Source organism: Fukomys damarensis, unplaced genomic scaffold (assembly GCF_012274545.1).
Source record: "Fukomys damarensis isolate Sample0158 unplaced genomic scaffold, DMR_v1.0_HiC HiC_scaffold_14, whole genome shotgun sequence".
Taxonomy (NCBI): domain Eukaryota; kingdom Metazoa; phylum Chordata; class Mammalia; order Rodentia; family Bathyergidae; genus Fukomys; species Fukomys damarensis.
In genome coordinates, this window is record NW_022900926.1 from 70,923,549 (window position 1) to 70,949,475 (window position 25,927).

Sequence of the window (25,927 nt, forward strand, 5' to 3'; positions counted from 1 at the left end):
TAAAGTAATGTTTGCTGCCAGGAATGAATTTGGGACTATGGCTTCCCTTTCAATTTGATTAAAGAGTTTGAGAAGTAGTGGCATTAGGTCTTCTCTAAATTTCTTGCAGAATTCAGCAGTGAATTCATCAGGACCTGGACTTTTCTTTGTTGGTAAATTTTTAACTACATCTTAAATTTCACTGATTGATGTTAGGACTTGGAATCTTCATATATTCTTGAGTCAGCTTTGGTAATTCATATGTATCCAGGAATCTGCCCACTTCTTCTGTGCTTTCCATCTTATTAGAATACTGGTTCTTGAAGTAGGTATTGATCTTCTGGATTTCTGCAGAATCTTTTGTGATTTAACCCTTTTTCCCCTAAATTGGATGGATTTGAATCCCTTTCTTTTTCTTTTTTTCTTTCTTTCCATAAGGTTGGCTAAGGCTTTGTCAATTTTATTTAATCTTTCAAACAAACAACTACTCGATTCATTGATACTTTGTCTCCATTGCATTAATTTCTGTTCATATCATTATAATTTCCTCCCTCATATGAGCTTTGCATCTGATTTTCTCTTTTTTTTCTAGAAGCTTTAGGCTCAATATTAAGTTGTTTGTTTGAGCTAGCTCTATTTTTCTGATATAAGAGTTCACTGCTACAAATTTCCCCTGTAGGACTGCTTTTATTGTGTCCCATAAGTTCCAGTATGTTGTATTAGCACTGTCATTTAATTGTAGAAACTGTCTAATTTTTAAATTTCATATATGACCTATTGTTTGTTCAGGAGGATGTTATTTAATTTACATGTATTTATGATGTTTTTGTAGTTTCTTTTGCCATTGATTTCCAATTTCCTTGCACTATGATCTGATAAAATGCATTGGATAATTTCAATTTCTTTATATTTACTTAAGCATATTCTATGAGCTAGTGTGGCCTATTTTGCAGAATGTACCTTGTGCAACTGAGAAGAATGTGTATTTTGATATTTTGTGGTGAAACACTCTATAGATATCTACTAAGTCTATTTGTTCAAAAGTTTGGTTCAGTTCTGTTATTTCTTTGTTGTTTTTTTGTCTAGTTGATCTATTTGTGACAGTGGGGCATTGATGTCCCCCATTACAATAGTATTAGTGCTTATTTGATTTTTCATGTGTTAATATTTGTTTCATATAGTTGGGTGTGCTAGTATTTGGTGCATATAGTTTATGATTTTTAACACATCTTCTTAGATTGTTCCCTTTACAAGGATGTAGTGACCTTCTTTGTCTTTCTTAATCAGTCTTGGCTTGACATCCACTTTGTCTGCAAATAAAATAGCTACCCCTGCTTTTTCCAGGTGCTTGTCACATGGAATATTGTTTTTCATCCTTTGTCTTTCTGTTTATGAATTTCTCTTTTTTTTTTCTAATTTCTTTTTGAATTAAATGTGTTTCTTGTAGGCAGCATATTATTGGATCTTGCTTCTTGATCCTTTCTGCCAGTCTGTTTCTTTTCAATGGTGAATTGAAACCATTGACATTGATGGTTATAATTGATATGTATTGACTTATCCTTATCTTGTTATTTTCCTGTTTTGCTCCCTTTGTGTGTGCACGTGTATGTGTGTGTGTGTGTGTGTGTGTGTGTGTGTGTGTGCGTGCGTAAATTATTTTATTGGTACATTTTAGATATATAATGATAACATTCATGTAGGGGAATTTGTACTTGTACATAATATGTCTTGCTTCTTTTTTTCTCATTCCTTTCCCCTTCCCTCAGCCCTTTCTCCCCTCTTTATTTACAAAAGCTTTATTTCTCCCCTCTGTTTAATCATTTCCTTTTCCAGGTGTATTCATTTTATTGTGGCTTATGGAGTTGTAGTCCTAGTTATCTCTTTATAGAATGTCCTTCAGAACATTTTGCAGTGCTGGTTTGGTGGCCATTAATTTTTTCAGGTGTTCTTTGTCATGTAAGTATCTTATTTCTCCATCCGTTTTTAAAGATAGTTTTGTGAGATATATCAACCTGGATTGGAGGGTTTTTAGGGCTTCAAATACTTCACTCAAAGCTATTTTGACTTGAGGGTTTGTGTTGAGAAGTCTTCTGTGACTCTCATGGGCTTTCCTTTAGAGATGACTTGTTTCTTTTCTCTAATAGCTTTTAATATTCTGTTCTTGTGTTGCATTTCTGAAATCTTGACTATTATATGCCTTGGTGTAGAATTTTTGATCATAGTTAATTGGAGTTCTATATGCTTCACTTATCTGGATGTCAAATTCTTTTGCCATACCTGGGAAATTTTCTGCCATTAGTTTTGGGAACAGTTTTTTTTAAATGTTTGCACTATCTCCTGCTTTTTTATTGATTCTAATCAATCTTATGTTACTTTTGAATCAACCAATGTTGGGTTGATTTTTTGTGGTTCCTTGCTATTTTTAAGAAATCTTTCTTTTCATTACTGCTAACCACAATCTTGTCTGCTATATCTGATAGTCTGCCCTCACATTGGTTTATTCTGCTATGTATGCTTTCAATGGAATTTTAATCTCCTGGATATCTGTTTGAATCTGTTTCATGGATTCCATTTATTATGTTGGGGATTCATGGTTTCCATCATTTCCCTAAGCTCCTCTATGTCTGCTGTAGAGTCACTAACCATGTCTTTCATTATGGTCACCACCTCTGGTGTTATCTGAGAGATTATTTCTTCTTTGATGTTTCTCTAATGCCTCATTCTTCTGCTTTGTTGCTTCTGCTGTTACTAGTTCAGAGATTTCAGGTGGATGGCTTTCAAATTGTTCCACCTCATTGCTCCCTGGGTTTGCCTTTGGTGGGCTGAAAGTCTGGGTTTGCATCTTACTTAAGTGTCTTCTAATTTTATTTTCTTTTTTTTTTAAGTTTAATTCCTGGGTTGATGTTTATAAACTGCTTATGGCAGGTAGCTTTATTGCTACTTCTCAGAGATATCTTCTGGGTGTAGCTAGCTTTTGGGTTTTGAGAAGATCCTACCTCTTCAGTTTATTAGGGTTGAGAAGTTGCTGCCTATTTGATTTAGCCCCTGGCTCTTTGGCACTAGTGCACAGTATTGTTTATGACCCTTAGGTAATCTCAATCTTGGCATACCAGGAAGAGTAAATGATTAGAACAATTATGTCACCTTGGGTAAAACAGTATAATCAGAAACAACAATAGCATCAAGTACAGCCTAGAAAATGACAAACTGTGGTAACTATTACTTTGCCATCTTCAACCATATGAACTAGATTTGTGATTATATAACAAAATCTAAAACAAATCAGAAAATTGTTTATAGTAAATATGCCCTCAATATGGCAATTTTCCCCTCCAGGGAAAAAATTTTAAAAAGGTTAGGGAGGGGAAAATAGAGAAATTGAAAAAGAGGAAGAGATTAGAAGAAAGGCTGGAGGACAAAGGAAGATTATGTGAAATTTGGGAAACTGGTGAAGAAGTCAGGAGGGAAAGAGAAAGAACAAATAAAAACCGGAAAAGGACAGAACAACAAGAAAACTAGAAACAATGTTCATACTCATATAAGAATAAGAATAAGCATTTAAGAAAAAAACAAAACTTAGAAAAAAAAAATGAAAAAAAAAGTCCACTTCAGGGTGTGTCTCTGCTGTCACTGGTATACAAAGTGGGCAGACAGAACCAAAATCAGTGCTGATTAATCCCTGCAAGCCAGCCACAGATTTATGTCAGGGTAGCGGATAATCCTAGCAAGTTTGTACCTTTAGTTCCATTGGATTTCAGTCTAATTTCTGGCTATGAGGCCTGGAACCCAATTTGTTCAATGTTGTACACTCCATGTGGCTCTTGCCAGTTGAACTCAGCTCCTTGACATCCTGCTGGATTTGGATTTGGATCTGCTTCACCCTGACACTGGAAGGAGTCAGCCACAGCTGCTCTGAATTCCTAAATCAGTTGGGCTCTCCAAGATGGCTACCAGCCCTTCGCCCTCTCCTAGGGATGTCTGAACCCAAACAACTCACCAATCACTGCACTCCACTATGTCCTCTCTGTACCACTGGTTTGTTTCTCCATGGAGGCTTCTGAGGTCAACAGTAGTTAATGTGGGCATCTGCAGGCTTGAGTCGCCCCTCCCACACAGTAGTCAGGGTTCAGGGAAAGGAGCCACTTGCCACCTCCTTCTTCTGTGTTGAGATCTCTCTCTTCACTCTCCCTCTAGGTTTCTATTCTTGCTTCAGATCCTTGCTGCTCTCCTTTCTCTCTTTCTCAGTTTGCTGTATTCCAGTGTCTGGATACCAAATCTTGAAGAGGCTTTTTCTCTGCTGTTCACCTCTTCCCAGAATTCTGAGTTTATGAAATTTTGCTCTTATTTAATAAGAGAGCAACACATTATGTTTTTAAAATAACGGATCCAAATTAGGCAATTAGAAAAACAGTTCAAAATAATTCAAAACAGTAGGTTTCTATGGCATTACTTAAAAAACAGATTTGTAATAAAATGATACTCCCTTTGGGAGATAAAAGTTTTAGCCTATTATAGACCCCAAGAATCCTGTAGCAAAGAAGCTGATTGGAGTTTTCACATAGCATCCATTAGCCTCTTGCAGTATAATTGGTGGCAAAGATTGGTCCTGAAATCTGTCTTGAAGTTTAGCTTGTTAGTATCCTCAGGTATATTTTTCTTGGTAGTCCAGGCCTGAAACCATCAGGGATCCTGGGTTCAGCCAGCCCACTCTACTGCTACCATGTCTCCAGAGGTCACCACCAATCTTCCTAACTCCCTTCCTATCAGGAGCCACTGCTCAACGACAGACTGTTCAGGCTCCCCAACCCCATTTTGTACCAAGGATTGAACTTAGGTCCTTGCACCTACTTGCGAGGCAGATGCAGGGCCACTGAGCTAAATCTGCAGCCCCTCACAGTTCCTTTAAAGGGAAGAAATCCTGATGGTACAGAAGAAAATCTGCCTCTTTTTTGCTTTTGTCCTCCCTTGCCTCTTGCTTGCAGGAGGGCACTTCTGTGTGTGGTTCATTTGCCCCCGATTCCAGTGGTGGAGAAGAGCTGATGAGCAGAACTATAACTGGTGTGAAGAAGAATGCTGACCCATAGCCAGACATTCCTAAGATATAGGGCTAAGGGCATTAGCCACAGTAAGCCTGGTGTGGAGCTTGAAGTCTAAGTTGAAATGAATGTAGTGACCACAAAGAAATGCATGTGACTTGCAAAAGGAGACAGATGGCCTGTTACTTGGGCAGCTGGGGCACACCACAAAAGTGCCATTTTCATTCACATATAATCATCTGTTTTAGTCCAGAGAGATCAGAAACCTTAGTAAAACCTTAGTGCCAAATTCTCTTCATCTCCCCCTGGGTTTCTGGGGGATGTGTGGGGGGTGTGGAGGGACAGAGAGGACAAGGAGTGGGGTACAGGCACCTTTGACCAAGAACACTCTTGAACAGGATTTCTCAATGGAGAGTGTCTTAGGGCAGCCAAACAAAATGCCATAGGCTGGGTGGTTTATAAACAACAGCAATTTATTTCTCATGGTCCTGCAGGCCAAGAAGTCCAAGATCAAGGTGCCGAGAGACTCAGCATCTGTTAGGCCCACTTCTTCACAGATGGCCACTGTCTCCCTGTAACCTCAGGTGGCAGAAAGGGAAAAGGGCCCCTGGGTCCTCTTTTAGAGGGATTCAGCCTCTGACCTAATCACCTGCTAAAGGCCCCATGTCCCTAATACTGTCACCTTGAGGGTTAGGATTTAGCATTTGAAATTTGAGGGGACACAGACACTAGGCCAACAGCAGAGGGTAGCTTCTGCTTATTGATGAAACCAGACTGTGTGCCTCTCACTCTGGCCACGCAAGCCACAGGCTGCACATGACACTGAACAATAGGTTTATCTGGCACAGTTATGCCCAGTAAGCCTGGCATTACATGTGCACACTCTTCTCTGGGACAGGAACAAAATTTAGAGAGCAGTTGCATAACAATCATTAGTTTTATAGCTGAGTAAGTTATGAATAATAGTGCTTTCAGCATTTCATTACCAATCTGACCCCAGGACAAGATTAAGTTGATAAAATATTTATGGGCTAGTAAATTTTTTCTGCTAATTTGCAAGGCTATAGTAAAACTCATGAACTCAGTGACCTGCAGGAAACACAGCAAGAACTAGGAATGTAGAGTAATTTGATGTTAGAAGGCCTCTACATGCCCTACAGGAAATGATTCTCAGAAAACAGATGAATCATAGCAGTTGAAACAGAAATAATGATGGCTAAATTAACTTGTTATAGCCTGAGGGGAAGAAAAACTTTCCAGAAGGAAATTGTAGAAATTTCCTGCTTTTAATTATTCCTGCCTTAAACAATACAATTTATTTAAGTATATAGAAAATGAGTCAAATAAAACAATCATTGAATCAGTGTATCCTGTAACAATCTTCAGGATTGTTTTCTTTTTAAACACAGTATATACAGTCACTTTGTGCCCTCTTGTGGCAGAAATGTTGTTACACTCAGAAGATGTGTCTTGGTGCACTTGATTCAGTAATTCATCAGATTCATTTGGGGAAGTACATTCAAATAAAAGATGGTTTGAAGAAGGTGGTTGGCAAACAGTGCATGTATGGTTGAGGCCATCCTTATACAGGTAAGCTGCAGTCAAAAATGAATCCTAATGTTTGAATGCATGCAAAGAAATACCCATCACAAAAAGCTGTTTTAATTTTCTGTTTAATGTCAGACTTACTCATTCTCAATATCTTATTACTAGCTGTCATCTATTAAAAAACAGTCATTGCTATCATTTAGTGAAGCAGACAGTTCATACAAATTAGTTCATTCAATCACAAAACTATGTATTTCTATATGAAAATCGAGGCTAGGAGGTAGAACCTGCTATAGTTTAGAAGTACTGAATAGAAGAGTTGAGGCATGAATGAAACTTCACTGATCCCACAAACCCGTGAACTTTCCTGTGCCAAGCTCATGCCAGCTAAATATTTTCTGAGTCCTGAGCACATGTGAGATGTTATGGCTGAGTGCCCCAGGACAGTCAGAATAAGATGCTTCTTATCCTCCAGCAACCTACAGCAAGGAGGGAAATAAAGCATCAGTGGAAAGAAACTACCAGGCAAGACAATATACATGAAAAATTCACATAGAGCTATTTTTTGCAAACAATGAAAAAGTGAAAAATTTTCATAATCATGTACATTTTTTTCTATATCAATACAGAAAAGCTATTTACCTGCAGCTTTCCCTTGACATATAGAGTATCTTGGTTATAGGACTCTGGCAGAAACAAAAACCCAGGAATTTTACATACAATCCATACACATCCTCCTATATACTTGAAATAATCTCTAGTTTACTTAGAATACCTACTACAATGTAAGTGCAATGCAAGTAGGCATTAGACTGTACTTTTAAAGAGTAAAAACAAGAACAAAGTCTGCATGCTCAGTCCAAAGAAAAGTTTTCTCCTGCATGTTTTTGAAGCAGGTTGAAACTACAGCTGCAGAACCACAAATAGGATGGGCTGGCTATGCTTTTTCAATTATTTTACTGTTGCTTTTGGATGTGAGTATGGGTTAGGAACTGGCTTGCTTCCAAGCAACAGAATACAGCAAACTAGATGGGACATACGTGATTAGGAGTGATTACATGATTTTGTTGCACAAGACATTAGCACCCACATTGCTAGAGTCTTCTTCTTTCACTTTCAGGAAGGTAAGGGATCATCTGCGCAATTGTGTGGAGAAGAACTGTGGGTGCCTTCAAGGAGATGAGAGCAATAGCTTGCGGTCTTTAGTCTGGCTGAAACCCTGACTGCGGCCTGTGAGGCCCTATGCAGAGGACCCATCAACCTATGGCCAGGCTCCTGCCCTGTGGAAACTGTGAGAGAATAAATGTGTGCTGTATTAGGCCACCACGTTGGGAGTAGTACTATTGCTCAGCGATAGATGACTGGAGCAATTGTCTTTTAAAGTTTTATCATTTTAACTCTTGTATTTAAGTCTTTAATCCATTTAAAAATAATTTTATAGATGGTGTGAGACATGGGTTGGGGTTTACTCTCTCCTGTCTTTTTGGTGTATGGCTATTCATACACCAAAAATTGCTGAAAATGTTAACATTGCTGAAAATGTTACTCTTTGCCCAATGAGTTGTCTTAGGACCTTTATTAAAATACAGCTGACTCTGTGTGTGTGTGTGTGTGTGTGTGTGTGTGTGTGTGTGTGTGTGTGTGTGTCTTCCTGGGCTTTCTGATCAGTTGGTCTGTCCTCTCTTGTGCCAGTGCATGCGGCTGTCACAAGGAATTCTTTCCATAAGAAATGGGTTGATTGTGCTCTTGGTCACCTGTGCCGAACACTTTCTTCATCTTGGTCTCTCACAACTCGATCTATGTCTGATATTTATCATATTTTAGTATTGCACTTAAAATTCTAAATTTTGTGTTTTATCACACACTTAAACCTAAACATCATACCTTTAAATAATTTCATGTAGAACTTTTAGTTGCCCATGGAGTGAGAGATATCCAGGGAATAAAGTGTGTAACACTACCAGAAGTGGAAGCTGGCAGTTGTTTTCTTACCCACTATGGGTGCTCTCTTTTTCCTATGACACTGTAGCTGCAGATTAATTGCACAGAATGTGTAAAGTGTTTCTCTGCAGTGCAGCCTCACACAGGCCTCTCCTATCTGGAGAGGAAAAGAATTATAATGCTGAGCAGACAAGCACTCAGAACCCAGTAAACCCTGAAAATTTCCAAGTCCTTTCAACACTTACATGTAGCCCACCTTCCAGCTGGGAAGTGTCAGGCAGCCGCATTTAAGTGGAGATGCACGATCTTAGCCGCATGCTGCTTTTGGCAGCAGTTTCCTGCAGAATGACTATATAAATCCAGGAGAGTGCTTGTAAAACACACAATTACTCACCTGCAGAGAACTAAGAGCATGTAGGCGGGCAATAAGCACAGTTTTTCAGGATTAATAATCCAGCTACAAAAGAAATACAGGCTCTCCTTTGTTTTATTTTATTTTATCTTTAAAGAAAAGGGCAATATTTATGCTTGGATGTCTTTACCGTTAGCAGTGTATATATCTTTTATTAAGATAAATTAAAACATAATTGCTGGGTACATTCATATGTAGATAGGCTTGGGTCAATTATTTTTCATAACTTTGTAGCACAAACACAAGGGAAATGTTTTTTGAGCTGGTAATTTCTTCAAGTTTTAAAAGCCCTTTTGGGGTGTTATGGTTTATATCTAGATGTTCCCTCAAAATCTCATATGCTTAGAGGCTGGGCTTTAGGAAGGTGATGGGATTATAGGGCTTTACAGCTGGAGGTGGAGTCTGGTGGGAAGAGGCAGGTCATGCAGGAGTGGTCTGGAGGGTTTATCTCCCTCCCCACTCCTGCCTGGTCTTCTGCTTCCTGGATGCCATGAGGCTAGCAGCTTTACTCCACCTAGCCCTTCCACCCTACCTTGGAGCTAGTGGAGTAGGAACTGGAACCTCTACAAACTGTGAACTGAAGTAAATCTCTCTTCTAAATTGTGAGTGTTGGGTATTTTGTCCTAGTGACAAGGAAAGGGATTAAGACATGGGATAATAATTAAAATAGTAGGGCCGGGAGTGTAGCTCAGTGGTGGAGCGTGTGCTTAGTATGTTTTAGGCTCTGAGTTTGTTGGTTTATTTGGTTTTGTTTTTGGTACTGGGGGATCAAACTTAGGACAGTGTGCTTGTGAGTCAGGCTTGGAGCCACTGAACTAAATCCCTGGCCCAAGGCTCTGAGTTTTATGGTGATTCCCAGTACCTCAGAAATAAATAAGGAAAACAAGTAAGCAAGCACTAGAAAAATAGTACATGATGAAGGTAGCATTTGGATCAATGGAAAAAAGAATGGACTAGCTAATATCAGTACTGGGACAACTGCCGGTCACATGAAAGAATGTATTCTTATTTTACCGTTTACACCAATAAATTCCAGATGAAGCTTTATATGTAAAATGTAAACAATCTAACTTTAAAGCACCAGGAAATACACACACACACACACACACACACACACACACACACATGTATATACTCATGCTAACAAATTTTGTAGCATCCAGGGGTATAAGTGAAAAATAAGCTCCTCATTCTTTACCTGAACCTCATGCCTTATTCCCCAAAACAATTTGTCAGTTTCTTGTATAACTTTCCAGAGAGAGTCTGTATACACACACACACACACACACACACACACACACACACACACACATTAGAGTACTAGGGATGGAACACAGAAACTTTGCATTGTGTTACATGCCCCTTTTAATTTTTATTTTGAGATAGGGTCTCACTAAATCACTACATTGCCCAGGCTAGGGCTGAACTTGTGATCCTCCTGTCTCAGCCTCCCAGAATGCTGGGATGACAGGTATGTGCTGCTATACCTGCCGTAGAAGAGTCTTTTAATACAAGTTGCACATAGCCAGGTGTGGTGAAAATAAAAGGCATTTCTATTAGATAAGAAGAGTCTTTTATTCACTTTTCCACAAAATATCTTGAATATCTTTCTGTTTAGTACATGGCATTCTACCATCACATTATTAATGTTTACATCACATTTCATTGTATAGATGAACCATACTATATTTAACCACTTTTCTAATTGCTTTTTTCCCCATTAAGTTTATTGGTACCTTTAAAGCAAACAATACAGTTACATTCATCACTGGGATCTTGTACCTTTGCATGATATGTTTTGGTTCTTATTTTTTCCCCATACCCCCGCCCTCCCTTCACCCACTTCCCCCTTCCCTATTTACAAAGACTTTGTTTCCTTTTTTTCATTTTTTCACATTTTCCTTTTCCCTTATTTCCTTTCCTCTCCCCTTCTCACTTCCCCTTTAGCCACTTTCTTCCTATTTCACACTCCCAATTATACCATTTGAACCTTATTTACACTTTTAGTTTTTCACACCAGAGAAATTATTCGGTATCTATTCAAGTGTGTCTTATTTATTTCACTTAAGAGTATCGCCTCAATGTGCATCCGTTTAGCTATTAATGTCTCTAGTTTCTTATTCTCCATGGCTGAATAGTACTACATTTTATAGAAAAACCACATCTTCATCCAGTCTCCAGTTGATGGGCATTTGGGTTGTTTCCAAGTTTTAGCTATTATGAACTGTGCTGCTATAAACATGGGTGCATATATATCACTATGGTATGATATTTTTAATTCTTTTGGAAAGATACCCAGCAGAGGGATAGCTGGGTCAAATGGAAACTCTAATCCTAGTTTTTTGAGGTAGCTCCATATTGATTTTCACAGTGTTCACACCAGTCTGAACTCCCACCAACAATGGAGAAGGGTTCCTTTCTCCCTGCAGTCCTGCCAGCATTTGTTATTGGTTGATTTCTTGATAGTGGCCATTCTTTATGCGGTAAGGTGGAATCTCAATGTTGTTTTCTTCTGCATCTCTTAAATGACCAGTGATGCTGAACATTTTTTCATATGTTTATTTGCTGCTTTTATTTCTTTGTCTGAGAAATGTCTGTTCATTTCAGATGCCCATTTTTGAATCTGGTCTTTGTACTTGGGGGTTCTGATATTTTTTTGTTAGTTCTTTATATATTCTAGATAGTAGTCCTTTGTCTGAGGTGTAACTGGTAAATTTTTTTTCCCATACTGTAGGTTGTCTCTTAACTCTATTGGTGATTTCTCTTGCACTGCAAAAACTTTTTAATACAATGAGATCCAGTTGTTTATTCTTTGTGCAAGTTCTTGTGCTACTGAGGATTTCTTCATAAAGTCTTTTCCTATGACAGTGTCTTCCAGAGTTCTACCTAATTTACTTTCCAGTAAGTTTAGCTTTGTGTTTCTGTTTTGATATTTAGATCTTTAATCCATTTGGATTTTAGTTTAGTGCACAGTGAAAGATAGGGATCTAGTTTTAATCTTTGGCAAGTTGAAAGCCAGTTTTTCCAACACCATTTATGAAAGAGGCTATCTTTCCTCCAGTGAGGATGGTTGGCTCCTTTGTCAAGGATGTGGTAGCTGAGTATGTCTGATGTTTCTGCATCTTCTAATCTATTCCATTGATCCTTGGGTCTGTTTCTTTGCCAGTACCATGCTGTTTTTATCACAGTGACTTTGTAGTATAGTTTTAAGTTGGGAATTGTTATACCCTCTGCTATGTCTCTGTTGTCTAGAATGTTTTTTGCTATTCTAGGTCTGTTCTGTTTCCAAATGAATTGTTGGATTGTTTTCTCAAGTTCTGTGAAATATACTGTTGGGATTTCAATAGGGATTTCATTGAATCTGTATAGAAGTTTTGGAAGTGTGTCCATTTTCACTATGTTGATTCTTCCTACCCAGGAGCAAGGGATGTCTTTCCATCTTTTTATATCCTTTTCTATCTCTTTTTTTAGAGTTCTGTAATGTTCAGTGTAGCTGTCTTTTGTCTCCTTTGCTAGACTGATTCCTAGATATTTCATTTTTTGGATGTTATTGTGAAAGGAATTATTTCCCTAATTTCTATCTCAGTGAGTCTGTTATTTGTGTACAAGAAGGTTATTGATTTTTAAGTGCTAACTTTGTATCCTGCTACTCTACTGAATCTGTCAATTAAGTCTAGCAGTCTTTTGGCAGAGTTTTTTGGACCTTCTATGTAGAGTACCATGTCATCAGCAAAAAGTAACAAATTAGTTTAACATCTTCTTTTCCTTTCCTTTTATTTCTTTCTCTTGCGTAATTGCTGTGGCTAATGTTTCTAGAACTGTATTGAACAGGAGTGGTGACAGTAGACATCCCTGTCTTGTTCCTGATTTTAGTGTGAAAGTTTTTAGTTTTTGACCATTTAGAATCATATTGGCTGTTGGTTTTTCATAGATAGCCTTTATCAGGTTGAGATAAAGACCATCTATTCCAATTTTCTGTAGGGATTTTATCATGAATGCATGCTGAATTTTGTAAAATGCTTTTTCTGCTTCTATTGAGATGATCATATGGTTTTCTCCTTAATTCTGGTAATATAGTGTATTACATTTATTGATTTATATATGTTGAACCATCCTTGCATCCCTGGGATAAATCCAACTTGTTCATGGTGATGATCTTCTGTATTCTGCTTGCCAGTATCTTATTGAGGATTTCTGCCCCTATGTTCATTAGGTAGATTGGCCTGTAGTTCTCTCTTTAGGTTGGGTCTTTCCCTGGTTTAGAATCAAAGTAATACTAGGAATGAATTTGGAAGTATTGCTTTCCTTTCAATTTCATTGAAGAGTTTAAAGAGTAGTGGTGATAGTTCTTCTCTAAATGAATTCAGCAGTGAATCCATCAGGACCTGTGCTTTTCTTTGTTGGTAATGTTTTAATTACATTTTCAATTTCACTGAATGTAATTGGAGTGTTTAGCCTTTTTCTATCTTTGTTCAACTTTGGAAGTTCATATGTGTCTAGGAATCTGTCCATTTATTCTGCATTTCCCATTTTATCGGAATATAGTTTTTCAAAGTAAGTATTGATGGTCCTCTGGATTTCTCGTGGATCTGTTGTAACTTTGCCTTTTTCATTCCTAATTGCATGAATTTGAGCCTTTTCTTTCCTTTTGTTTGAAAAGATTGGCTAAGGGTTTATCAATTTTATTCATTCTTTCAAAAAACCAACTCTTTAATTCATTGCTTTTGTATCATTCTCTTAGCCTCTATTGCATTAATTTCTGCTCTGATCTTTATAGTTTCCTCACTTGTATGAGCTTTTGGTTTGGCTTGCTCTTCTTTTTCTAGGAGCTTAAGGTTAACCATTAGGTTGTTTATTTGAGCTTTCTCTGTTTTCCTAGTATGGGCATTTACTGCTATGAATTTCCCTCATAGAACAGCTTTCATTGTGTCTCATAGATTCCTGTATGTTGTAATGGCCTTATCATTTGATTGTAGAAACTGTCTAATTTCTTCTTTAATTTCCTCTGTGATCCAGTGGTTGTTCAGCAGGGTGTTATTTAATTTCCATGTGTTTGTGAAGTTCTTGAAGTTTCTTAGGCTATGGATCTCCATAATTGCACTATGGTCTGATAATATACGGGAGATAGCTTCAATTCATTTTCATTTCATAAGTTTGTTCTATGAGCTAGCATGTGGTCTATTTTGGAGAATGACATGTGTGTAGCTGAAAAGAATGTATATTCTGATTTTGTGGGGTGGAATACTCTGTAGATATCTGCTAAATCCATTTGTTCTAAGACTTGGTTCAATTCTCTTATTTCATTGTTGATTTTTAGTCTAGATCATCTGTCTATTTGTGTCAGTGGGGTATCAAGGTCCTCCACTACAATTGTACTAATGCTTATTTTGTTTTTCATATCCACTAATATCTATTTTGTATAGTTGGGGGCATTAGTATTTAGTGCATATATATTTATGATTGCCATTTATTCCTCTTTTATTGTTTCCTTTACAAGGTCGTAGTAGCCTTCTTCATCTCTCTTAGTTAGTTTTGGTTTGAAATCTATTCTGTCTGCAAATAAGATAGCTACCCCTGCTTTTTTGCATGGAGAACTGTTTTCCCTCCTTTTACTCTCAGTCTATGAATTTCTTTGTGGATTAAGTGGGTTTCTTAATACAGCATATTGTTGGATTTTGCTTCTTAATTGATGCCGCCAGCTTCTTTCTTTTGATTGGTGAATTGCGGTCATTGACATTGATGGTTATAACTTTAATGTATTGGCTTTTCTTTGTTATGTTATCTTTCTGTTTTTGGTCCTCCAACCCCTTTGATTTCTTGCCTTTTGGTATATTTGCTCTGTTGGCTCTCATGGAGTTGTACCCTTCATTTTTTCCCAGGATATTGTTTAGAAATGTTCGGAATGCTAGTTTGGTGTTCATGAAATTTCTCAGGTGTTTTTTGTCGTGAAATTATCTTATTTCCCCATGAAGTTTGAAAGATAGTTTTGCAGGATACATCAGTCTATGTTGGAGGTTGTTTTCTTTTAGGATCTGAAATACCTCACTCCAGGATTTCCTTGACTTGAGAGTTTGTGTTGAAAAGTGTTGTGATTCCGATGGGCTTTCCTTTGTATGTGATTTGTTTCTTTTTTCTAACTGCTTGTAGTATTTTGTTCTTCTGTTGGGTTTCCTGGATCTTGATTATTATATGTTGAGGTGTAGTTTTTTTTTTATCATGGCTAGTTGGAGTCCTATAAGCCTCACTTATTTGTATGTCAAATCCTTCCCCTCTGTTTGGGAAGTTTTCTGTCCTGAATTCTGTTTTAATTCTTTTATGTCGTTTGTATTTTCTCCTGTTACTTCATGGATTCCTATCAGTCTTATAGTATTCTTCTTTGTATCATCTAAGTATTGTTGGATTGATTTCTCATGGTCCCTTACTGTTTTTAAAAGATCTCTCTTTTCCTGGTCACTGACCACAATCTTATCTTCTATAGCTGAAATTCTATCTTCACATTCATTCATCCTGCTATGAATGCTTTCTATAGAGTTTTTAATTTCCTGGATATCTGTTTCAATCTGTTTCATGGATTCTATTTCTTTCTTATGTTGAGCATTCATGGTTTCCATTTCTTTCCTGTGCTAGGCATTCATGGTTTCCATCATGGTCCTGAACTCATCTATTTTTTTTTTATCTGTTTCTGTTTCTCTAACCATGTCTTTCATTCTTCTCACCATTTCTGTGGTTATCTGGGAAATTATTTCTGTTTTGGATTTTTCTAGAGCCTCATGTATCTGTTTTTTTTTTTTTTTTAAACTTTCTGTGCTATCTGTTCAGCGTGTCCAGATGGTTGACTGTCAGACTTTTCCACCTCATTTCCTCCACAGTTTACCTTTGGTGGGGTGGAAGTCTGTGTTTGTGTCTTGCTTAAATGTCTTCTCACTTCTCTTTTTGTCATTGGTGCTGTCCTTGGTTTAGTTCCTGGGTTAATACTTCAATCTTCCAGATACAGCTGGAGAAACCAGGGGAACAAAAAATGGAAATACTCTTCTGTCAATGTTTCTGACAGGTCAGACAACATAGAGACTTAAATTGCCCATGGCCTGGAGTTCTCAAGAGAGAACTAGAGGAAAATTAGAGATAGTGCTTATAGTGACAACTTTTGAGGACTTTTTCTTCAAAAGGGAGCAGGAAAGTGGGATGATAGCTTGTGAGATGTGAAATCAAGCAAGATAAAGAGAGAATCATATTCCCATAGGTTGCTGGCAGATCTCAAGCAGAGAGCAGAGGAAAGCAGAGAGGAGAGTGCTCAGAACACTGATGACTGATGCCTGTGAGTAGGTAAGGAAGGTCAGGGAGCCAGGGCACAAGTTGCAAGGACAGCATTGCAAGCACCAAGAATCCGTGCCTCCTAACAGTGGGAAAACAGAACATGTAGGCATCCGAGCAGGATTGATATGGTGCTGGAGTGTTCTTGGAGCAATAAGTGTCAGTGGAGCTGAGGGGCTGGAAAATGAGAAGTCTGGCCTGTGCCTGGAGGTCAGGGATTTGCCATGAAGGGGAACATAAGGTCAGCTGGAAAGCCATCTTGGTGCAGCTGATGTGCAAAGCCAGCAGCAGGAATCCTTTCTAAGCAGGTCACCTGCCTTTGGTGGTCGTGCCTTCCTTCAGCTTGGGTGAGAATCACACCAGGCCAGGAGGGTGAGATGTGCTTGTGGGTGAGACAGGTGGGCTTACTCCCTCAGGGCCTGTATAACTGATCAATGGAGGTATATTGTTCTGTAAGAATAAATATCATTTTCATAATGGAAGTAATTGAGGGAAAATGATATTCTCTAATATTTGGTGAGAGTAGGTGGAGGGAAAGAAGGTTGGGAGAATTGAAGAGTTAATCTTCATGGGAACCAAAGGTGAGGCAGAGGGAAAACATCCATTGCTCCCCCTTTTCCCCCAGTGACACCCTGCTTTTCTTACCCTGTGATGGCAGCAGGGGCTAGAGTTTGGCTGACAGCTATTGCCTCTCCTCAATGCTTCCCTTTCTCACATTCCTTCATTCTGCCTCTATCCCAGAGGAGGGACAGAGACACTTGCTGTTGCCTCAGCATCCCCTCATCACCCCTGAAGCTGCTTTACGGCTGCCCTCTGGCAGCTCTGACAAGAGGAGCAGATCAGCTCTCAGCTGTGCAGCCTCACTTGGACTCTAGCTGGTCCATGCGCTGCCGCCCCTCTGGAGAAGCCACAAGGAAGCCTCCCTAACAGGGCAGAGATCAGGGAGAGAGCTGGGCTCATTTACACCCTAATCTCTCCAAATTCCATGTTATGGTTTGGTTTGTATCTAGATGTCCTCCAGAAGCCTCATGCACTTAGAGGGGAATGAGGCTTTTGAGAGGTGATTTGACCATGGAGGCGTGATAATCATCAAGGGTTAGAGTTCACTCAGGAGCTTATAGCTGGCTTGCTGTTGAGCAGGTGGCGTCCTAATCAGAAGAAATGGGTCACTGGGGGTGTAGCCTGGAGAGTTTTATCTCTTCCCAACTCCTCCCTTCACACACACACACACACACACACACACTCTCTCTCTCTCTCTTCACACACACACACACACACACACACACTCTCTCTCTCTCTCTCTCTCTCTCTCTCTCTCTCTGTTTTCCTGCTGCTATTCCATGAGCAACCCTCCTCTGCAATGCCTCTCCCTGCCTTTCAGCCAGCTGGCTAGGGACTGAAACCTCTACAACGTGTCAGCCAAAATAAACCTTTCCTGCACTAACTCCTGAGTGTTGGGTACTTTGACCCAGCTATGGAGGAAGTGACTAAGACACCCCAGTAAGACATGGTTGATGCAAAGAGTCCTTCTGAAGATCCCCCAATTGCGGCACTGCATTTTTTTTTTTTTTTTTTTTTTTTTGCAGAAAAGTAATGGCTGTTACAATCAGCTGCTTCCCAATATTTCACCCAGCTCTTGCTATGACAGCCAAGGCTGTCCCGGAAGCCCATGTTCCCCAACATGGCTGCCCTGTTTGAATTTGAACCAAGCAGTAGAATTGATATGAGACCAATCAGTAGGCTCTGATTGGAAGGTTTGAGTTTAGACCAATTTGGAACAATCACAGACCTAAATTTGGAACAATCAGCAGGCCTATATTTGAACCAATCACAGGCCTGCAGCTGCTGTATAAACAATATTTCCCTTACACTTTCTCTGGTTAGTTTAGGAGGGCTCTTTTATGCCACTTGATACCCCTATGTTGCAGCGCAGATTCTGTTCAGATAAAACCTAGCTTAGGTAGTCCTGTAAACCTGCTGGTGATTTACTTCTCCCTTAGTATGGGTTTGGAAAGTTCTGTAAATCTCAGAATTCTTGAGTACTGTGGACAGAGTGGTTGCTTGCTTGCTCACTCTCTCTCTCTCTCTCCCTCTTTCTTTTTCAGAGTGGTTGTTTTAAAAGAATGAGTTATAAACAATAGGAACTGTTAGTCCTAAAGAGATCCAGAAGCAGCTGGAGATCAGTAACAAAGAACAGTAACTAGTATTTGATCAATGGCACCAGGTACGAGTCTAGCATCAAATATCAGTGGCCAGTGGTGGTAGAGAACAGTGACTGGTAGTGTCTACCAAGGCAACTGGCATTAAGTGGTGTGGACCAGTGGGATGAGGGCCATTAGCAGAGCTGCACTTTGCTGATTTGTGATTTCTATCTGAATACAGCAAAAGAAGCCTTAATTGATTGGTGGCCAAGTCATAGGATGTAATATTACAACTTGGAACAGACACACACATTCCTCATTAGGCCCAACTCTCCTTTTTACTTAAGTTATGCAGAGCTAACTGCTGCATGCTGCCACCAAGTGACCAAGTCCCTTAACGTGGAAAGTGCACTGTGCATGAGATGCTGTCTGAGGCTACAGCCACAGAGTAGTGATTCTACCACAGACTTCTTTTTCATTGTAAGTGATAACTGGTGAAGCTGGTTTTCAAATTGCTGTAGAGAAAATCCACCCCATATATTAACTGTTGTTGTAAACCTTTCAGGTCATTGTGTCCCTTTCCTCTTTAATGGTTCCACATAAATCCAAGAAGATCAGCAGAAAATAAAACACAATTATAAAAGACATACTAAAACTTAGTATGCTTGGCTGTCTCTGCTCCTCAGTGGGCATTAATAAGAGAATGTCTCCCAGAAGGATTTTATTGTAAATCATATCCTGTGATTATTAGGTCCTTTCTTTCATCATCCCAAGTAGTACCACACTGAATATGCGTACTTTGAAAGGGACTATTTGTTTCCCCATGCTGCAGAGAGTGATACAGAATTTTCTAAGAGCTGACACATTTACGTTTCAAAGCTACGTTACCTAACCCAAGTTCGATCCCCAGTACCAAAAAAAAAAAAAAAAAAGCTACATTACCTAATGATTGTTACACGTTGTGAGAGTCATTTGCTTCTTTTAAATGCCTAATGGAGTTTTAGAAAATACAGTTTTTCATTATTTCAATTTTTTCCCACTTTTCCTAACTTTACATAATTGATTATTTCTTTATTCTACCACAATCAAAGCAATACTTGGTGATAATTGATTCCAGGCATAACTCATTATAACCAGTCCCATTAAGGGTTAATTATTAAGTACTCAATAAATAATAATGTTTTTATATTATTGTTCTGGCCTTACAAATTTTCTTGACATGTTGCTCAATTAAATTTATCACATAATGCTAAAAATTAAGTGACTACTAATTCTTTTTACTGTTAGAGTGAATTGCCATGTATTGAACAAATATTCTGTATTTTGTAAAGTGTCATAAATATTGAAGTGCTTTTCTTCATAACCTTATATCCATCTACTATTACAGCTTTAGTGGATTTACCATATCTCTATTTATTTATTTTTTGTTTTTGTTTTTTTGAGACAGGGTCTCACTATGTAGTTGAGACTGACCTGGAACTCACTATGTAGCCCAGGCTGGTCTCAAACTCACAGCGATCCTCCTGCCTCAGCCTCATAAGTGCTGGGATTACAGGCATGTTCCACCATGCTTGGCCTTACCATGTCTTTATATGAGTTGGGGTTCTATGCTACAAATAACTCAAAGGAGCATCAACAATAAAGAACAGCATTGGCTTATGTAACAAAAAATCCAGAGGTAGTTAGCCTTAGGTAAGATTTGATCCAACAGTGTCACGTACAATAAAAAATATCACAGTATCAGGTTAATCAACAGAAATACAAGGCTTGTTTTGGAGGTTTTTGTAAGGTCTTTTGTATTTCTTATCTTTTTTTTCCTGCATAGTGACCTCAGTTTATGGGCAGCATATATTTCAAAATTGCTAAACAATGAGATTTTAATCCTCTCCTCTGTAGAAAAAGACTTGTAGGTTAGTAAGTCAGTGGATATTATTCACTAAATTGAATCATTCTATAATGGATCCACCGATTGAAACAACACATTGTACCCTATAAATACAATAATTATTGCCAATTATCAAATATGGTTATTATATGTCTGTAATCCTAGTGCTCTGGGAGGCTGAAGAAGAAGGATCACAAATACAAGCCCAACCTGGCCTAAATAGAGAATTACTTAGACTCTGGGTCAAAATTTAAAAATTTAAAATCTTGTGGGAATATATCTCAATGAGAAGTCCCTGGTTCAAATTGTAGTAATACAATAAAAACCTAGGGGAAAAAAAGAATGTTTAGATTCTCTTTATACTAAGATATCCAGATCCTGAGAAGATATATTTAATAGCACATTTGAAGCTATCTCATTTAAAAGATGAAAAATAAAAATTTGAAACAATGCAAATACCTGACAATACACCAATGTCTACAGGGCAGTGAATCTTATGCAAGGTGTTGTCTAAGGCACATGGGCAAGAGAAACTGGAAAAGCTTTGGGTTGGTGAAATTATAGGTGATTATTATATTTTAATTTAGAAATTTCCTCCACAACAAAAAATATTGAATTTATGTAACATAAACAGCTTGACCTCAGGCTGATTATTAAAAATCAAACCAGAAAACACTGAAAATTCAAGGACACCATTTCACAATCCTCACCAAAAGCAAACAAGCAAATATGAAACAAAACAACAACAACTCATCACACTCTGCTTAAAACAACTGCTTCAAAACTTTTTTTGGGGGGTTCTGGGGATCAAACTTGGGTTCTTGTGCTTGTGTTCAAAATACATTTTAAACATTTTAAAGTTAAATATATACCAGCAATTGATGAACAATTTCATATTTAAGTATTTCCCCCAAGAAATGAAAGTCTGTATCATACACACATGTATAAGAATGGTCACAGCAGCTTCATTTTTAAGGTCAACACTGGAAACAGAACAAAGGGATGATTGCTGATGGATGCAGGAACAATTCCTGCCCTGCCCACACAATGGATTGCGATGTCTTCACCCCAGCAAGAAACCCAGCCTGCATTTACTGCTTGAAGAAGACTGAACAGAAAGATTTATACTGAATAGTTACAGCTCCATCCCCTCTAGAAAAGGCAGACTCTCTACCAGGTACACAAATCACATGATCTGCTTGTGATGGGAGGCCAGGAGGGGATAGCAGTGGCCACAAGAAAAGTTCCCGGGTGATGTATGAATGTGTTTTTCATCACCATGGAGGTGATGATCTCCACAGCAGCATAAAGACTGTGCCTTGCAGTCACCACCTGCTGTCCCCTCACACTATGTCACAGTGCAGAAGACTGCAATCTGTGATTGAGTTCAGTACCTGAGCATGAATAGTTATCCTTGTGTGCACCTGAAAGTTAAAACTTGCTATGTATCCAAGGGTTATAATTTGAAACTTTTCTGTCTCAAAACTTTAAGTGCAGAGTTTGGGCCAGTAAATCCTGTTGGAGAGATGGAAGAAGACAAGAGAGATGCAGAATATCTTTTTGGGGGGCCAGAGGACTTCACTGGAATGGAGTGAAGCCCTGAACTGGTTCAAACCCCCAGATTTATTGAAGAATAATAAAGGCATAGAGTTCTGCTGAGCGCAGATGTTTGTTTTAGCTAGAAAGGCAGGTGAGCCAGGCATGATGACAGGATGGCTGAATAATGAACTTTCATCGGATTGTTCCCTAGAGAGCTTTCTTGTTTTCCCTAAGGTCTATCTCTGTCTGAGCTGACAAAACATCTCTTCTTCAAGATGTTTTAGCTCCTCAGAGTTAGTAGTCTTCTGCCTCTCAAGTCAACTCAAGAAGACACTGGGTGTTGCAAGGAACTCCACATTTAAGGAAAATAATGATTGACATTTTTGGAACATCTCCATAGCCCCTACTAGAATTGAATTCAAACTGAAGTTAATCCAAGAAAAAAAAATCTTCCTAAAACCCAACAGATTTCTTACGTGCTAACACTGAGCACTGTGTCTTGAGAGAGGATGGATGCTTTAGATGGAAAAGCACACTTCCCACTGTGCTTGACCCATTTTAAGCATTTATATATTTGTACATTAAACAAAGTGTATCAAACTCTAGCATCACAGAAAGGGTGCAGCCCACAGATTTATTCCATTGTAAAAGGAAAGGGGGACATTGGGTCTTCTTATCAAAGGGGGAGGCTCAGCTTATGGACCTCAGCATGCGACCTTACTTCCTTGGCGACAGGTCCAAACACAACTCGGAACCCTAGAGTCACCAGGCACCCCAGTCTCATGAGTCACCTGGCTGGAGACCATCAGCAATGAACTGTGAGCATGCCTGTTTCTATGCACTCAGTTTGGTTCAATGTACCTATGTAACCATGGCCATTTATCCAGTTATGAATCCTCAGTTCATCATGATAGTTACTCCTTTGCACATATGTTAAACTTCTTCATCTCTTTTGCACTTTATTGTTCTCACTCGGCAATCCCTAAGCTTGGTTAAATGAGATCTTGTATCTAAAACTACACACAGGAAAATAAATTTAGCTGGATAAAAATACAGATAGAAATGTTACTTGGCTTCATGTTAAAAGTATGAACTACCAGAACTACCATATTTTTTCCCCCTTGGTATTGGGATGAACCTGGGCCTTCAGGTTGAGTAACATCCCCGGCCCTTTTATTATTCTAAAATCACACTCAGCTATTCTAGGTTTTCATGGCTGTTTCTAAGGAGGATATAGGTGTGCTCCACTATGAAAAGAAAGGGGTCATAGCGTCTTCTTATCAGAGGGGCAGGGTCTGCTATGGACCCCTGCACATGACCTCACTTCCTTGGCGACAGGTCCAAACAGAACTCGGAACCCTCGAGTTACCGGACACCACAGTCTCAGGACGGCTGGCTCACAGTCACTTGGCTGGAGACAGCGAGCAGTGAACACGCTGTGCTGCCTGCCCAGGCCTCGAGGCCGCAGCCTCAGGACCCCTCGCAGGGAAAGCACTTGGGAACGAGTGAGAGGATGGATGACTAAGTCCAGGCGCAACAGGCCACTGGGCAGGAACCGCCCTGCCCTCGTGGACAGCACAGGGCAGGCCTCACCAGACCCGGCGACCGATGACCTTGAGATGAGAGCGAGCCCAGGCGAGGTGTCCCCGGGCCTGGCCATCAGACGCGTAGAGCCACTGAGTCCAGGACAGGAACACTTAGGCCTGGCCGTCACTGTGAGTCCCCTGCACAGCGCTCACCCTGCTTCCTCAGCGTGTGTGTGTCCAGGTGGTGGGGGACCAGGTATGAGGCAGAGGCTCCTCCTGGGCAGGAGCAGGTGCTGCTGGGAGGCTGTGAGCCCTGGGTCCTGTCACATCTCACCCATGGCAGGGCTGGCAGGGGAGAAGGGCGGTGCCCCCCGATGACCCCCAGCCTCCAAGGTCATCTCCTGTCCTCCTGAGGGAGACGCCTGAGACAGAGATGTTTCTGTTTCTGGAGCACAAGGCACAAACAGCACAAACGGGTCAGGCAGAGACTCGTGCTTCGTGCCGCCTGCTCGGCACTGTCCCCACAGAGCCGCGTCCAGGACGACGGCCTGGAGATGTCCCTGGGGCCTGTGTGCCCTGTGCTGTGACACACACTGGGGCCACAATAACGACGGGTGCCAGCTGGGGTGTGGAGTATGTGTGTGAGCAGAGGGGACTCTGTCCTGAGGCCACGGGAGGACAGAGGGGCCCTCGGGACAGGTAACCACTTCATCTCCCTGCAGGGCCCGGTAAACAGTGGACCAAGGTCCTGGTGCCAAATGAACCTGGGCCCCTTGTCCTCAAACAACACATCCTCTCTGCTCAGCCCCCACTTGGCCAGGGGCAAGGTCACCGTCCACATGTTGGCGGGAACATCGGAAGAGGAACAGGAACACCGTGTCACTTCTATCCTCTCATAATTTCATTCTGCCATTTCACCTCCTCGTAGGTCCTGGCCCAGGTGCCCATGTGGCAGCTGCTAGATGTCCAGGACCCCTGGGCTAAAGGACCTTCTACAAGGGTGGCAGTGAGCACGGCCATTCAGTCTCCCTTGGAGAAGAAAGCTGGACCTGACTTCTTCCTGGGTCACTGCAACAGGAACCCGGGGTACATTCTGTGTGACCTCCTAAGTGGACCTGGGGTCCCAGGAGGAGCCTCTGTTTACTCATCTCTTCCCTGGTTGTTGCTTTTCAAACATGGAGCTACATCAACCTTTCTTCAGCTAAGGAGCTGGCCTGAAAATGTTAGCACTTCTGTGTCCCTTGTAATATTGAACTTGTACCCTGAGGATCACTTTCTGCTGGGGCCTTCTTGTGCCTCTTCTGGTATCAGCCACTACACCCAATGTCGAGTTCGGTCTGGCCCTCATCCTCAGCCCTCCTCATGAGCCATGGGTGGGACCCCAATTCCATGTCTCTCCACTGTCCCGTCACAGATTGGAAATCTGGAGGCCCAGAGCCTGGTGGAGGTCTGCATGGTGAGGACCGCACGGGCAGGCATGCCGCGCTCCTGATGGAGGCCTTCCTGGACAGCTCCCTTCCATCTGTGACGCCTCCTTCCTGGACCCCTCTGGGGCTTGCATTTCCTATCTGCAGGAGGGGATGCTGGGAAGTTGAGTTCTGCTCTCAGCAGCACGGTGGGCCTTGGTCACTAGGACTCCAAACTTGGGAACATGAAAGCACCTGCCTCAGCCTCAGTTTGCAACACTGAACAGGGAGGTGTGAAGAAAATCCTGTCACAACTGTAGGATGAAATGGGGGGCCCATCCTAAGTGTCCACCCTGGCCTTGGTCCTGTGGAAGACCGGCTGATTCTTACAGATGATTTTCCATCCCCATGGGGGAGCTTTGCCTCCCCTGCCCTTACCCCTGCACTTGGGGAAAGTTGCTGTGCTCACCGTAAAGGAGGTTGCAGTCACTGGACGGACTTCAGGGTGGTCCCAGAGCAGGAATCCTTGGGGGAGGCAAGGGCCCAGGTCCACGCAGACCTCATGAAGGAGCAGGTGACTACATCACTGGGGACACTGGGGCACTGACTACAGTCCCATCACCGGAGCAGTTAAAACCCCTTCCCTCTGGGCTTTCAGTGCAGTTGGGGTCTACAAGTCACCCCCAGAACACAGAGCAGGTGTTCCTCACAAGGCAGTAGAGGAGGCCCCTCGTGCCCTCCCTAGGTACGGATTCCCAAGAGGGCAAGAGGAGCCCACAGGGCACAGAGAACTGAGGAACACATATGTCCATCCCTGCGGGTGCTCCGGGCAGTAGTGTGGGAGGAAAGGCCAGGGCTCTTACGCTGCTGCCTACCTGCCTTCCCCAGGTCCACCTCTTCTGTCCTTGACTCCTCGCTGGAGCTGCACTCCAGGGTGGATCTCCCGGCTGAACTACTGACCCAGCAAGAGCAAGCTGAGCCCACTGAGGCAGAACCCAAGGGTGAGGAGGCCTGGCGTATGGGCCTGTGGGCATGTGGGGAGGGGTGGGCCTTTGGGCACAGAGAGAGCTTCCAGGTGCTGGGGTGAACCAGAAACACGGAGACCCTCAGCAGTCAGTCAGGGGCTGCAGTCTGGGAGGACTTCTGGGGTGACTTCATGCACAGAGCCCTCTGACAGGCAGTGGGAAGGTTTTGCCCCAGGAA

General features: G+C 40.9%; 1 long non-coding RNA gene across 3 annotated transcripts in view; it reads left to right on the forward strand.

Moving 5' to 3' along the window:
* Positions 1-25,927, forward strand: part of LOC109118253 — a 32,468-nt gene that overhangs the window by 5,895 nt on the left and 646 nt on the right. Inside the window, exons 2-5 of one of the 3 annotated variants that reach the window (XR_002025558.1) lie at positions 21,230-21,430; positions 22,528-22,610; positions 24,733-24,933; positions 25,613-25,725. This is a non-coding gene — a long non-coding RNA (uncharacterized LOC109118253). The remainder of the gene's footprint in view (positions 1-21,229; positions 21,431-22,527; positions 22,611-24,732; positions 24,934-25,612; positions 25,726-25,927) is intronic. The other 2 variants (XR_004517159.1, XR_004517160.1) reach the window with 2 other exon arrangements.